The sequence below is a fragment of the Protopterus annectens genome, chromosome 2.part1 (assembly GCF_019279795.1).
Source record: "Protopterus annectens isolate FY-2018-M chromosome 2.part1, PAN1.0, whole genome shotgun sequence".
In the NCBI taxonomy this organism is placed as follows: domain Eukaryota; kingdom Metazoa; phylum Chordata; order Ceratodontiformes; family Protopteridae; genus Protopterus; species Protopterus annectens.
Window position 1 is genome coordinate 49,253,537 of NC_056729.1, and position 13,664 is coordinate 49,267,200.

Consider the following 13,664-nt stretch of genomic DNA (forward strand, 5'->3'; position numbering starts at 1 on the left):
GGGGGGAAGATTTAGGAATGGAATGGAATAACCCTCTGGATAGGATACGGAGCACCCATCAATCCGTTGTAAGGGACTCCCAGTTTGACAGGTGCTCCGTCAACCGCCCCCCTACTGCATCCAGAGAGGGACAGTCGGGCAAGCCCTCAGGGCTGTTGTGCGGGTCTGTCCGAGAAAGGTTCTCTAGACCCGAAATTACGCGGCCCCCATCTGCCTCTGGGCCGGCATCCACCTTGTCCTCCTCTGCCTCTAGAGGACGAGTGGTCCGCAGCTGGATGGGATTGCTGAGACTTGCGGAACCACAACTTCTTTTGTCCCCTCTGATTCCTGGAGAAGGATCTTTGGGGACTAGAGAAGCGGACTCAGACGGCAGACAGCGTCTTCCCCTCCTTTTCGCTTTAGACCAGCGTATCGCGAACGGTCTTGCCGAAAACAGCAGAACCGTCAAAGGGGGCGTTCACGAAAGACTCCTTGAAGGGATCCGCAAAGTCGCAATGACGGAGCCAGGCGTGACTTCGTAAGACGACACCTGCTCCGCTGGCTCTAGCGGCTCCCTCCGAAGCATGGGAGAGGAGCTGCATAGACGTATTAGAGATGGATTTCAGAGTGGCCATTCGCATCGTAAACACATTCTTGTCTCTGACCGACATGGACTCCAGGGGGCTGCAGCATATTCCTTGATCAAGTCTCGCTGTAGCCTGATGGTATGTGCCATATAGTTCAGCGCCCTTATGGAAAAGGTCGCTGAAGCAAACATCTGCTTCCCAATCCGGTCCAACGCTCGAGATTCTTTATCTGGCGGGTGGACCAAAGAACTCTCCTGAGCATGTTCTTTCTTGGTGGCCGCCATCACCAACATGGCATCAACAGGGGTTCCTTTGGCCCATGACTGTCTATCTGTGGGGGGACTTAAAACTTTATCGGGATGCCTAGGGATTGGCTCCACGGTGTCGGGCTCCTTCCACGCCCTGGTGGTAATTAAGTCCACCAGGGGGTCGGCCGGAGGGGACACCCAGGAGGTAGATGGGCCTGCCTCAAACGCCTCCAGGAACACGGATTCATCAAGGGAAGGTTTTTGGGCAGACCACCCCCCTCTAATACGCAACATTTCCATGATGTCTCCAAAGGAGACATCTTCAGGGGGTGACCTTGGGGAACCCTCCCTATCATCTAAGTCAGTGTCGGTGGTAACAGACTTGGGGGAGTCCAGGTGCCTCCTTTTACACCAACGTTTCCGAGGAACCTCCTCGGTGGGGCTATCCGAAGAGGGCTCGTCCACGGGTTGTTGTTCCTCCACGGGAACTAGCTGGAGGGCTTGGGCAGGCTGTCCCGATGGTCGGATGATGGAAGACAGACCCTCAATACAGTGGGGGTACGGGTGGATCCGAAGCCTGAACCGGGGACCTGGAGGACCTCGACAGTACCCTCTCCACTACCTCAAAAGCCGAAGGAGAATCGCCCTCGCCAGCCTCAGAGCAATCGCCTCGGCTCCGAGGAAGGGAATGCGGTCGGAGCCGATGCAGTCGGCGCCGAGAGAGAGGTACGCTCCGAAAACACAATTCCCTCGGATCCGACGTTCAGCCCTCGGCCCCGAGAGCTCGGATCCAACAAGCTTGAGGGCATAGTCAGCGAAGAGACCAGCGCCATCGGCGCCGACAAATCCCTGGGTCCGAAGGGGCCCGGATCCGATGACTCCGAGATCCGAAAACGAGTCGGAGAAGGAGTGATCAGGGCAAACATGGGGGCAAGAGCACCCCCATCTGCATTTGGGTCTGCAAGAACAGACGCATCATCCGATCCATATCCGCTTCAGAGATGCTTCTCGTTGACCTGGAAGAGGTAGTCGAGGCGGGCCGGGAGGGCCACCTCGACGACCACGAGGGAGACTGACCGTCCTCCTCCGGCGAGAAACTAGGTGAACGGAGCCGAGAGGAGGAGGATCCGGAGACCCTCGAAGGAGACTTAGCTGCTTTAGCTGGCGGAGCAGAAGGTTTAGATTCAGCCCGCCTTTTATGGGCTCTATGTCCCTCCTTATCCTTGGGCCTCTTCTCCCTAGCAGAAGAGGCACTAGTTTCCTCAGAGCTCAAACCCGAAGAGGGAGGTTGAGTCCCGGGTTGAGCTAAGGGAACAGAAGGTGCCGAGGCAGCCGGAGCCCGAACGGGAGAGGAAGAAGAAGCTGACTCCTGGGGGAGCTTTCCCGCCAGGATCAGCGTGTTCTTCCTATCCCTAAGTGCCCGGGGGTTAAAGGCCGCACAGATCTGGCAGGCCTCTGATAGATGGGCTGCCCCCAGGCTCAAAACGCTCTGAGTGTGGCCATCAGCTGGGGAAAGCTAGTGGCCACACAGTACATTTAGAAAAAAACGGCCTTAGGCCCTTCCGACATCTTAGCGCACTCACACACACCCAAACGCTAAGGGGAGAGGGGGAGTGACTAAAGAAACGCTAATTAACTGCACCAAAAAATTAAACTAGCACAAAAGGGGATTGAAAAAGGGCTAATACCACACACACAAGATTTTAAATTCTAGAAAAAAGGTTATAAATCACCAACAATCTCACCCAGCCAGGAGCTCTTCAAAAGGAAAGCTTCTTCAGCTGCGGCAAAAAACGATCTGAGGTAATATGGTTGGTAGCAGGGGATTTTGGGTAGGGGGAGGAGCTCGGATCTTGGAAAGCTGCCGGCTCGGATCCGAGGTCGGATCAGATACCCACAGGTTGCAGAGCAAATGAAGTAACTACTTCAGATCTTTAGTTCTGTCCAAGTAGAATCTAAGCTGTGTCTCCATCCAAAGAATGCAGAATTCTCTCCCCCTTGTTCTGTGGGTTTGGACAAAAAGTTGGTAGATGAATAGTTTGGTTAAGAGCCACACTGGACACCACCTTAGGCAAAAATGTTGGGTTTGTCCTCAGAGACCCTGTCTGGATAAAAAAATGATAAAAGGTTCCACAGCCATGAGTGCCTGAAGCTCTGAAACTAGTCTTGCAGAAGTTATTGCTAGGAGCAGAGCTGTTTTCCAAGATAAAAACTTCATATCAGCCATAGAACCTGGCTCAAAAGGTGGCAGGGTGAGTTTTTCCAAGACATAGTTGAGGTCCCATGCAGGCATTGGTGATCATCTTGGAGGCCTTAAGTTTTTGGCTACTCTGAGGTACTGTTTTAGTAAGGGATGACAAAAGATTGGTGGCTCTGTATTGTAATGAGCAGAAATGGCAGAGGCATGAATTTTAATAGATGAAAAAGATAGACCTTTGGTCCAGCATCTCAGTTAAGTATTGCAAAATCTGAGGAATATTTGGCACAGCTGTATCAGTTCCTTGTGCCTGGTTCCAAGCACAAAATCTCTTCCATTTTCCAGCATAAGATTTTCTAGTACTAGGCCTTCTGGCCTCCAAAATGACATCCATCACAGCTTTACTGAGAGGTGTCTTTTGTATGACTACATTATCCGCCATGCTGCCAGGTTTAAAGTCCTGAGTTGGCTGTGCAGGATCTGATTTGTTTTGCTGGGACAGTAGATGAGGTATCTGAGGTAAGGTCCAAGCTGGGCATTGAGACAAGCTCCTTAGTATTGGATACCAGTACTGGCAGGGCCAGTCTGGGGCAATGAGCATCATCCTTGGCTTCTCCTGTCTGACCTTTACAAGTACCTTGGGGAGGAGAGGCAGAGAGGGAAATGCGTATACTGACAGGTTTTTCCAGCTGAAAGACAGGGTGTCCACTTTCCATGCTTGTCTGTGATAAATCCTTAAGCAGAATCTTTTTAGTCGGTAGTTGTGAGGGGAGGCAAATAGATCAATGCCTGGGCATCCCCATTTCCTTGTTGTCATGCTGAAGACTTGTGGATCCAGGTGCCACTCGTGGGGATCCATGAGGTTTCGGCTTAGGTCGTCTGCCAGAGTATTTTTCCTTCCTGGCAGGAATTGTGCCTGCAGGTGTAATTGGTAAGTCAATGCTGTATCCCACAAAGTCATGGCCAGTCTGCCAAGAGGGTAAGAATGAGTGCCCCCCCTGCTAGTTTTTATACCACATGACCGTAGTGTTGTCCGTCTATCAGTAGTTGTCCTGGATGGAGTAGGTCCTTGAAGGCTGTCACGGTATTTTGAACTGCTAGCATCTGTTTTTGATTGATATGTAGATGCATTTGGTTTGAGGTCCATGAGCCCTGAATGCATCTTCCTGCCATGTGGGCCCCCAGGGCATAATCTGATGCATCCGTTGTTAGTGTTTGCCTGGCTGGGGGTAATGTGAATGGCTGTCCCTTGTTTTGGTGACAAGCCTTTGCCCACCATCGAAACTCCTGTTTCAGGCAGGGAATGAGAATAATCATAGTTTCCAGGCTGTGGCAATGTTGACTCCAAACACTTTTTAGGTACCACTGAAGTTTCCTCATATGCAGTCTTGCATATGAAATTAGTAGGATGCCATGAAGCCCAAAGCCTGCAGAATTTTTCTTGCAGATAACTGGGCCTTTGTTGCCAGCATTTTGAAATATGTAGTCAGTTGCCTGTTTGTCTGGCATGAGGATAAGCCATCTGGGCAGTTGTATTTAAGCTTGCACCCAGGAATATTACCTCTTGAGAGGGTACTAGTTTCGATTTATTTTTGTTGACTGTGTACCCTAGGCATGTTAGAAGTCTTTTCACAAACGCCAGATGCTGTAGAAGAATGTCCTTGTTCTCTGCTTGAATTAGACAGTCGTCCAAGTAAGGATATATTTGTATTCCTCATTGTCTGCAGAATGCAATTACTGGTTGCCAGGCACTTTGTAAAGACCCTGGGCGCAGTAGATAAGCCAAAGGGCAGTGCAGTGAATTGGTAATGCATTGAGCCAGCCTTGAAAGGCAGAGGCATGGATTTTAATTGAGAAAGATAGGCCTTTGTCAAGCATCTCAGTTAAGCATTGCAAAATCTGAGGAATATTTGGTTCTGCTGCATCAGTTCCTTGTGCTTGATTCCAATCACAGAATCTCTTCCATTTGTCAGCATAAGATTTTCTAGTAACAGGCCTTCTGGCTTCCAAAATGACATCCATCACAGCTTTACTGAGATAAGGAGTTTGCACGACTACATGATCAGCCATGCTGCCAGGTTCAGAGTCTGTAGTTGATTGTGCAGGATCTGACTGTTTTGCTGGGACAGTAGTTGTGGTCTTTGAGGCCAGGTCCAAGCTGGGTATTGAGACAAGTTCCTTAGGACTGGGTACCAGTATTGGCGGGGCCAGTCCGGGGCAATTAGAATCATCTTTGGTTTCTCTTCTCTGACTTTTAGAAGGACCTTGGGGAGAAGAGGCAAAGACAGAAAGGCGTAAACTGATAGGTTATTCCAACTGAAGGACAGGGCGTCCACTTTCCATGCTTGTCTGTGGTAAGTCCTTGTGCAGAATTTGTTCAATTGATAATTTTGAGGAGAGGCAAATAGATCTATGACTGGGCTCCCCCATTTCTCTGTTATCATGCTGAAGACTTGTGGATTTAGTTTCCACTCGCGAGGATCTATAAGGTTTCTTCTTAAATTGTCTGCCAGAGTGTTTTGTTTTCCTGGCAGGAATTGAGCTAGATGATGCATTTGGTAGGTCAAAGCTGTGTCCCACAGTGCCATGGCTAATCTGCATAGGGGGTATGAGTGTGTGCCCCCTTGCTTGTTTACATACCACATGACTGTGGTGTTGTCAGTCTATCAGTAGTTGTCCTGGATGAAGTGAGCCCTTGAAGGCTGTTAGGGCCTTTTGAACAGCTAGCATCTCTTTCTGGTTGATATGTAAATGCATTTGTTTTGGTGACCATATGCCCTGAATGCATCTTCCTGCCATGTGGGCCCCCCACTCATAATCTGACGAGTATGTTATGGTTTGGCTGGCAGGGGGTAGAGTGAATGGACGTCCCACGTTTTGGTGACATGCCTTTGCCCACCATAGAAACTCCTGCTGCAGGCAGGGAATGAGGGGAATCATTGTTTCCAGACTGTGAGAATGTTGACTCCATAAACTTTGTAGGTACTACTGAAGCTTAGTCATATGCAGTCTTGCATATGGAATAAACAGGATGCAGGATGCCATGAAGCCCAGAGCCTGCAGAATTTGTCTTGCAGAAGACTGGGTTTTTGTTGCCATCAGTTTGAAGTAGGCAGCTGTATTCAAGCTTGCACCCAGGAATGTTATCTTTTGAGAGGGCACCAGTTGTGATTTCTTTTTGTTTACTGCATACCCTAGGCATGTTAGAAGCCTTTTCACAAACACCAGGTGTCGAAGAAGAGTGTGTCCTTGTTCGCTGCTTGAATGAGACAGTCGTCCAAGTAAGAATATATTTGTATACATTTTTGTCTGCAAAATGCAATTACTGGTGCCAAGCACTTTGTAAAGACCCTGGGTGCAGTAGATAAGCCAAAGGGCAATGCAGAGAATTGGTAATGCATTCAGCCAACCTTGAATCTGAGGTATCTTCTGCACGATTGTCTTATTGGGACATGCAGATATGCCTCTTTTAGGTCTAAAGTCACAAGCCAAGCGTTCTTGCCCAGCATGGGCAGAAGCTGCTGCAAAGTCAACATCTTGAATTTTGGTATATTCAGGAATGTGTTCAAAATAGGTCCAGTATTGGCCTCCAGGCCTTGCCCTTTCTGGGTACCAAGAACAGTCGAGTAAAAACCTTGTCCCTTTTCCTGTTCTGGTACTGTCTGAATGGCCCCCATATCCATGAGGGACGTAATCTGTTTCTGTGCCTCTGCCCATTGATTTTTTGGCAGATCTGGCCAACCATCTGCTATTGGCAGTGTGTGGAAATGGAATCTGTATCCCTGTGATATGTTTAGTACCCCACTTGTCCTGGGTTATTAACTGCCAATTTTGATCAAAAAGTGCTAATTTTCCCCCTATGGGTGTGCCAAAAGATAAGTGCTTGGTGCAAGCAAAGGGAAGTCATTGGGATTGCTTTCTGTAGGTTTGCGTTTTATCTCCTCCAGATTTGGAGGTGGAAGCGCCCCATTGCTTTGACCTGTATGAATCTTGCGCCTGGTATCTGGGACCCTTAGGGGCATCTGGATTTGCTCCTTTGAGCTCTGTCTGACAGAGGAAAGGACCAATTTTTTGTAAGCCAGTGTCTACTGAATCTTGGTGGCTGCACTTGTAAAAAGTCTTTAACAGTTTGCATAGACTTAGCTTTGTCTTCCATTTTCTTTAAAACCTCTTCTGCCTTAATACCAAACAGAGAATCATGCTGTAAAGGTGCATCTAGCAATTTAGCTTTAACATGATCAGGCAAATTTTGTTCCTTTAACCAGGCATGCCTCCTAATCACCGATCCAGTAACTGCGGCCCTGCAAGAGGCCTCTAAGGAATCAAAACCACATTGCAACGTATGCTTCACAACTTGTTCATCTGCATGCAATAATTCCTGCAATTCTTTATTTTCTGCACATTCTGAAATCGTCATTTTCTGTTTCAGCAATCCCATAACATGTTGTTGGTACTTAAGCATACGAAATTGACAGTTTAAGGCCCTGATTGCCAAGGTTGCAGATGTATAAACCTTCTTCCCCATATGTCCAGTGCCCTTGAATCTGTCAGAGGTGGTAGGATTTTTTTGCTGTTGAGGCCTTAACTCCCTTTGGACCCTGTGAAATAGTTTCAGGATCAGCAGCAGGGTTTCTAAATAAAAATTTATGTGAGTCAGGGACCCTGTAATATCGGTCAGGCTTACTGGGAGCCGGAGGTAAAGAGTCAGGGGACAAGCTTGACTCCGAAAACAAATCATCCACAATGTCTAAAACAGGGAATGGCTAAAGGCCTGTGCTGAGGGAGGAGGAGGAAATCCCCGAGCCTCTTTTTTGACTCTGAGAAGTCCTGACTCTCTCAGTGAAAATGCTCTCGCAAAGTATGCAAGGTTTCTCCAAATGAATAATCATCAGGAGGAGATGCAGATAGAATGGACTCCTCAGCATCAGAATCCTCATAGGGAGGCATAGATAATTCCTGATCAGAAGAGGAATCAGAAAAAATAGAAACCTGATCTGAAGATTCATAATCAGGTGTCTTGCCTAGTCCTCTTATCAGGAGGGGGTTGGGTACCCCTGATCAAGGTAATAAGGTCTTCAGCCATTTTGATCATATGTTTTTTAGGCATAGAGGCCTGTGCACGTGGCTCAAGTATCGGTTTCTTTAGTTTTTGAAGTTGCTGTAGTCTTTGGTTTTGCAGCTTTCGGTTTGATATACAAATGTTGAGGTCTGAATACACCCTCAGACGCCAGTGCCTGCTCAGCGTCTCTGGACCCATCCGGAGGAGATACATCCGTCGGTCCAATACCTTGAGTATCTTTGCAGCATGCCAGACTCCACATGGGTGTCGGTAGACGCCTGCGACTCGAAGTTAGCAGGTATCAGGGGCTGCGAAAGCACCTCACTGAGTACCAGCGACTGGCTCACGAGAAGTTTAGTCTGTTTTGGATCTCAACTGCCTTTCTCTGTCCTTTTCTTTGCATTTTTTATGTACTCCAGTAGTCTGATTACTATCCAACGACATTTATGGGTAGTTAAATGGGTTTCCAAAATACTTTAATGCAAAAATATACCGACGCTTAATAGTGTGTTGGTTAAATCGAGCACAAAACCGACAGCCAGGCACATTGTGATCAGGGCCTAGGCAAGGAATACAGTATAAATGGAAATCCTTATGAGGTATTTGCTTCCCACAAGTAATACAATTATTAACTTTTTCTGACATCGGTAAAAAGCAATAAAAAAGTTTCCCCAACGGGGTACTTCGCTTTAGTGAAGACTTCAGTTCTGAAACTCAAACTTGAATATTTCACAAGTTGGCCGACCAGCACTTGCGAAATGCTTCTGCTTCGAGCACTGCGCGGCAATAAAGACTAGAGAAAATGGCGTCGGCTGTATGTTTTATACCAGACGACCCAACGTCATTGGAAGAGGAGACAGCAACTGACACGGGACCCAAGACTTTGGAATTCAGGCCAACTGAGGGCAACCTGCCAGCAGATTACCCAAATGCAATGACTGCAACAGTGAAACACTAAGAACATCAGAGAACTGAAGAGTCACAATGTTTAAAACTCTAAATATTTATAATAGCTACATAGAGTACACAGACAAATTAAAAATAAGTTACGTACTCACCATAACTTTCCAATTGTGTTGTCCATTTTCATGTTTTCTCAACTGATGAGTTCGGATCAGATACCTCGGATCCAACTAAGCCGTTGCTAAAGCTCTTAAGCAAAATCTCTCGAGCTTCTCCCTTACCCACAATGCACCAACCTCAATTACCTCGGATCTTGTTTTCTGCCTTAGAAAGTAAAAGACTGAAATCATCACGGAAAATCTATACCTAGAGTTTATGTAAATAAGGACATATAGGTCCTCTAAACACTCATTCTTCCAGAATCCTTAAGAATGGGGGTTGGTGGGAGGGAAAATGAGAAGAATAAAAATGAACAGCAAAGATGGAACATGATGGCGAGTACATAACTTATGTCTGATGTTGTCAATTTTCATTCTGTCCTCAACTGATGGGACAGAGTTCCCCAGCTACTGAATTTCCAGGGTGGACTCGAAGGATATTTCTGAGCATCACAGAATTAATAGATGCCCTTCCTCTGGAGGCTAGACCTAATGTGCAATGAGTAATAAAGGTATGTGGAGTAGCCCAAGTAGCTGTAGCTGCTGCACAAATCTTCCATACACGCTCTAGATTGAAAAACTGAGGAAGATGCCATGGATCTGCTGGAATGGGCTCAAGTTTTCTCAGAGCAATGCCCAATATGTTATACACAAAGGAAATGCAATTTGTTACTCAACTACACAGAGTAACTTTGTTAACTGGTTTACCCAATGCTGGTTCTACATATGAAACAAATAACTGGTCAGAACTTCTGTTTTTAGTCCTATGCAAGTAAAAATGCATCTAACAGCAGCTAATAAATGTACATGTATTCTCCTTTGTTAGATAATTTGGGAAACAATACTAGCAAATTAACAGATTGATTTAAATTGGATTCTGACACCACCTTTGGAAGAAATGACGGGTTGGCACATAAAGTAACTCTGTCTTTATGGAAAATCAATTAAGGAGGTTTTGAGCACAAGGCTTGGAACTCAGTAATTCTCCTGGCAGAGATGATGGCTACTACGAAAATTGTTTTTCGCAGAAGATATTTGAGTTTGCATGTAGATGAGTGTTCAAAAGGAGATTGTGTAAGACTGCAGCACAAGGTTTAGGTTCCAAGGGGGAGAAGAAACTTTAAAGGGGCCTTAAGAGTAGAGTGCCTTTCAAAAGTGCTTTGCTCAACTTATGGGCTGCTACAGGAGGACCATTTAATCCAACATGAAAATATGATATCAGTTCTAATTGTACTTTAACAGTAGAACTAGCTCCTTCAAAAGATGCACTAGAAATTCCAAGATATTAGAACGGCTGTAAAAGGTTCAACATTACGTATTTGAGCCCAAAAACAAATTTCTTCCATTTGCTGGAATACAGTTTTCTGGTAGGTTCACGAGAGTACAAAAGAATAGGATGGACAGAAAGAGCGAGCATAGGTTGTCTGGCTATTAAAGGAACTGAAGAAACCAGGCAGCCAGCCTGAGGTTTACTATGTCTAGATGTATTATGCCTCTTGGATCAGACAAGAGGTCCAGAGATGGATCCAGAAACCAAGGTGGTTGAACCAGCCGAGGTCAAAGGAAAGGAAGCCAAATTTATCGAGTTCAATAAGGGGCAATGAGGATGAACTTGCTCTTCAACCTTGTAGCTTTCTGAAGAAATTTGTGAATTAATGGAGTGGGACGATATGCATAAAGGAGACCAGAGGGCCAATCATGAAGTAGTGTGTGTCCCTGAGGGAATCCACCTGTGGGGGAAAGGGCAAATTATCTGCTGCATTTGTTGTTCGGGGGGGGGGGGGCACAAACAGATCGCAGCAAGGTTGGCCCCATTGAAGGAAGATAGTGTTCGCAATCTTTTTGAGGTACCATTCATGAGGTAGAAGAATGCACCTACTCAATTTGTCTGCTATCACATTGGATTTCCCTAAAATGTGTGTTGCTAAAAAAGTGGTTAGAAGAGATTGCCCCACTGCCACACTGACAAGCTTCTTAACATAATGGGTAGGATTTAGTTCCTCCCAGTTTGTTGACTTACCAGACAGACATGTCATCCGACTGTACTGCAACTGTCCTCAAAGAGACAGCATTCTGAAATGCCTGCAAAGCTAACAGCATTGCTCTCATATGTAGAAAATGTACATACAAATTGACCTCCTCTGGGAACCAGGTGCCTTGGACCGTCTTCCTCAGATAATGCCCCCCCCTCCCTACAGCTGGTAAGCGTCCATGGTCACAATGGCCTTGGGCTGAGAGGAAATGAACAGACAACCTTGCAGAACCCGGTCTGAATGAATCTACTACTATATACTTCTCTTGCAGTTGTTAGTAATTCTTATCTGGTAAGACAGACTGATAAAGAAGCGACCACTGAGCAGCTAACATCCACTGAAGAATTCTCATTTAAAACCTGGCAAGTAGTACTAAAGTTATTGCTGCTGCCACTGACCCCAGAGCCTAAAGGACCAGGTAAGGCTGAAATTAAGTTGCTGAAGATTATCTTTTTGACTTGGAATCTTATAGTTTAAACCTTCTCAGTAATGGAAGGAAATCCATGGTTGTTTTTTTATTGAGAATTGCTCCTATATACTATATATGAGACTTGTCATTTATGGTTATCTCCAGAAGAGATAAAGTCTGGCAGCACCTTGTCTTTTGCCTGTACGAGTTGATGCCTGGTTGGAGCAGAAGTGAGCCATTTGTCTAGATATGGAAATACACAATCGTTGCAGTCTCAGGTGAGCTGCTGCTGCTGCTACTGGAATGCACTTGGCAAACACCCTGGTGGCTGTGGTGAGTCCAAAGGGCAGCACTCAATCGTTAATGACTGGCTCCCAGACAAAAGCTTAAGTATCTTCTGAATAGTCTGCTCATTTGTATATAATAGTACATGTCCTAAAAGTCTATAGAGCACATCCAGTTGTCCTTGCCTCGGAAAGGGGTTGAATGGATTGAACCATGACCATCCAAAACTTGGTTGTTTGAACAGTCAATTTAGTTTTGGAGAGATACAGAATTGGTCTCCAGTCCCCTGTTTTCTTTGGTACCAAAAAGAACCTTGAGTAAGTTCCGGATTCTATCTGGTCTGGTGGGACCCACTTGGATGATGTTTCTAGCAGCTTTTGCATTTGAATTGCTGCTTGCTCCCTCTGACTGGGTGGAACATCAGGGATTTTTCTTGAGACTAGACGTGAAAGGGAATGAAGTTATGTACCTACCATAACGTTCCATGTTAGTTGTCGTCTTCTCGCCTTCTTTCTTGCTGGATGGGTTCGGAGCCGATCCTCGGCTCCAACTCGGCCAATACTAAAGCTCGAGAGCTAATTCCACCGGCTCGAGGCTCCCCTATATCCCACAATACTAGGCGGTAACTACTCAGATCTCGTTTGATAGCTAAAACCAAGCAGTTCTAGTCTCCATAGTATGGAGAAGAGCGAAAAAGAACCCACCTCTATATAAACCTGTATGCAAGCTACTACAAACATAAAAGGGAGAATATAGGTGGTAGAACATATGGGAAGGAAGCCCCAATGGAAGATACCAAAAATTCCTATCGGTCTGTCCAGGCTGGGGGGAAGGAGGGTGGGACGCAAGAAAGAAGGCGAGAAGAAGACAACTAACATGGAACGTTATGGTAGGTACATAACTTCTCAATGTTAAGTGGTCACTCTCGCCTTCATTCTTGCTGGATGGGACCGTGTCCCTAGCACCTTACCCCGGGTGGCTTATCGGAACAGACTCTGAGAACAGTGGAACCAAAGTTGGCACGGTTTCTGGAGGCCATATCCAATTTGTAATGCGAGATAAAGGTATGAGGTGAAGCCCATGTGGCTGCTGTACAAATGGAATCTATTGGTAGCCTGTCCTGAAAAGCTACAGATGTAGCCAATGCCCTGGTTGAATGAGCTCTAGGTCTTGAAGGCAGTTTTTGATGTCTGATTTCATAGATGAAGGTAATTATGGAGGTAAGCCATCTTGAAAGAGACACTTTAGAAACTGGAAGGCCCATTTTCCCTTCCGCATAAGACAGGAAGAGCTGGTCGGATTTCCTGAACTGTTTAGTCCTGTCTAAATAATATTGAAGTTGGCGATGAACATCTAGAAAATGTAACTTTTGTTCCGACCTGTTAGAATAATCAGGGAAGAAGACAGGGAGATCGATAGTCTGGTTTAGATTTGCCTCAGAGGAAACCTTAGGCTAGGACGGATTAGTCCGGAGGGACACCCTGTCTTTATGGAAAACTAAGTAAGGAGGACTGCAAAAAGCATGATGTTCAGATACTGATGTTATGGCTACTAGAAAAAGTGTTTTCCATGAGAGCAACTTAAGAGGGCATGAAGCCGCAGGTTCGAAGGGGGGGAGAATCAAGGACGCTAGGACCAAATTCAAGTCCCACTGAGGTGGGGGATCTTTGATTGGGGGCTTGAGCAAAAAGACACCTCTTAGAAAGGCTTTGCAAAGTTTATGGGACATGATACTGGAGTCTGAGACACCTACATGAAAGTTAGATATAGCAGCTAGTTGTACTCTAATGGTAGATGAGGAAGAGC

At 46.1% G+C, this 13,664-nt stretch overlaps 1 protein-coding gene across 1 annotated transcript in view; it reads right to left on the reverse strand.

Annotated features, from left to right (window-relative positions):
* The window catches only part of LOC122793961, a gene marked incomplete at its 3' end in the record, with an annotated part of 2,396,194 nt that overhangs the window by 1,670,803 nt on the left and 711,727 nt on the right, over nt 1–13,664 (reverse strand).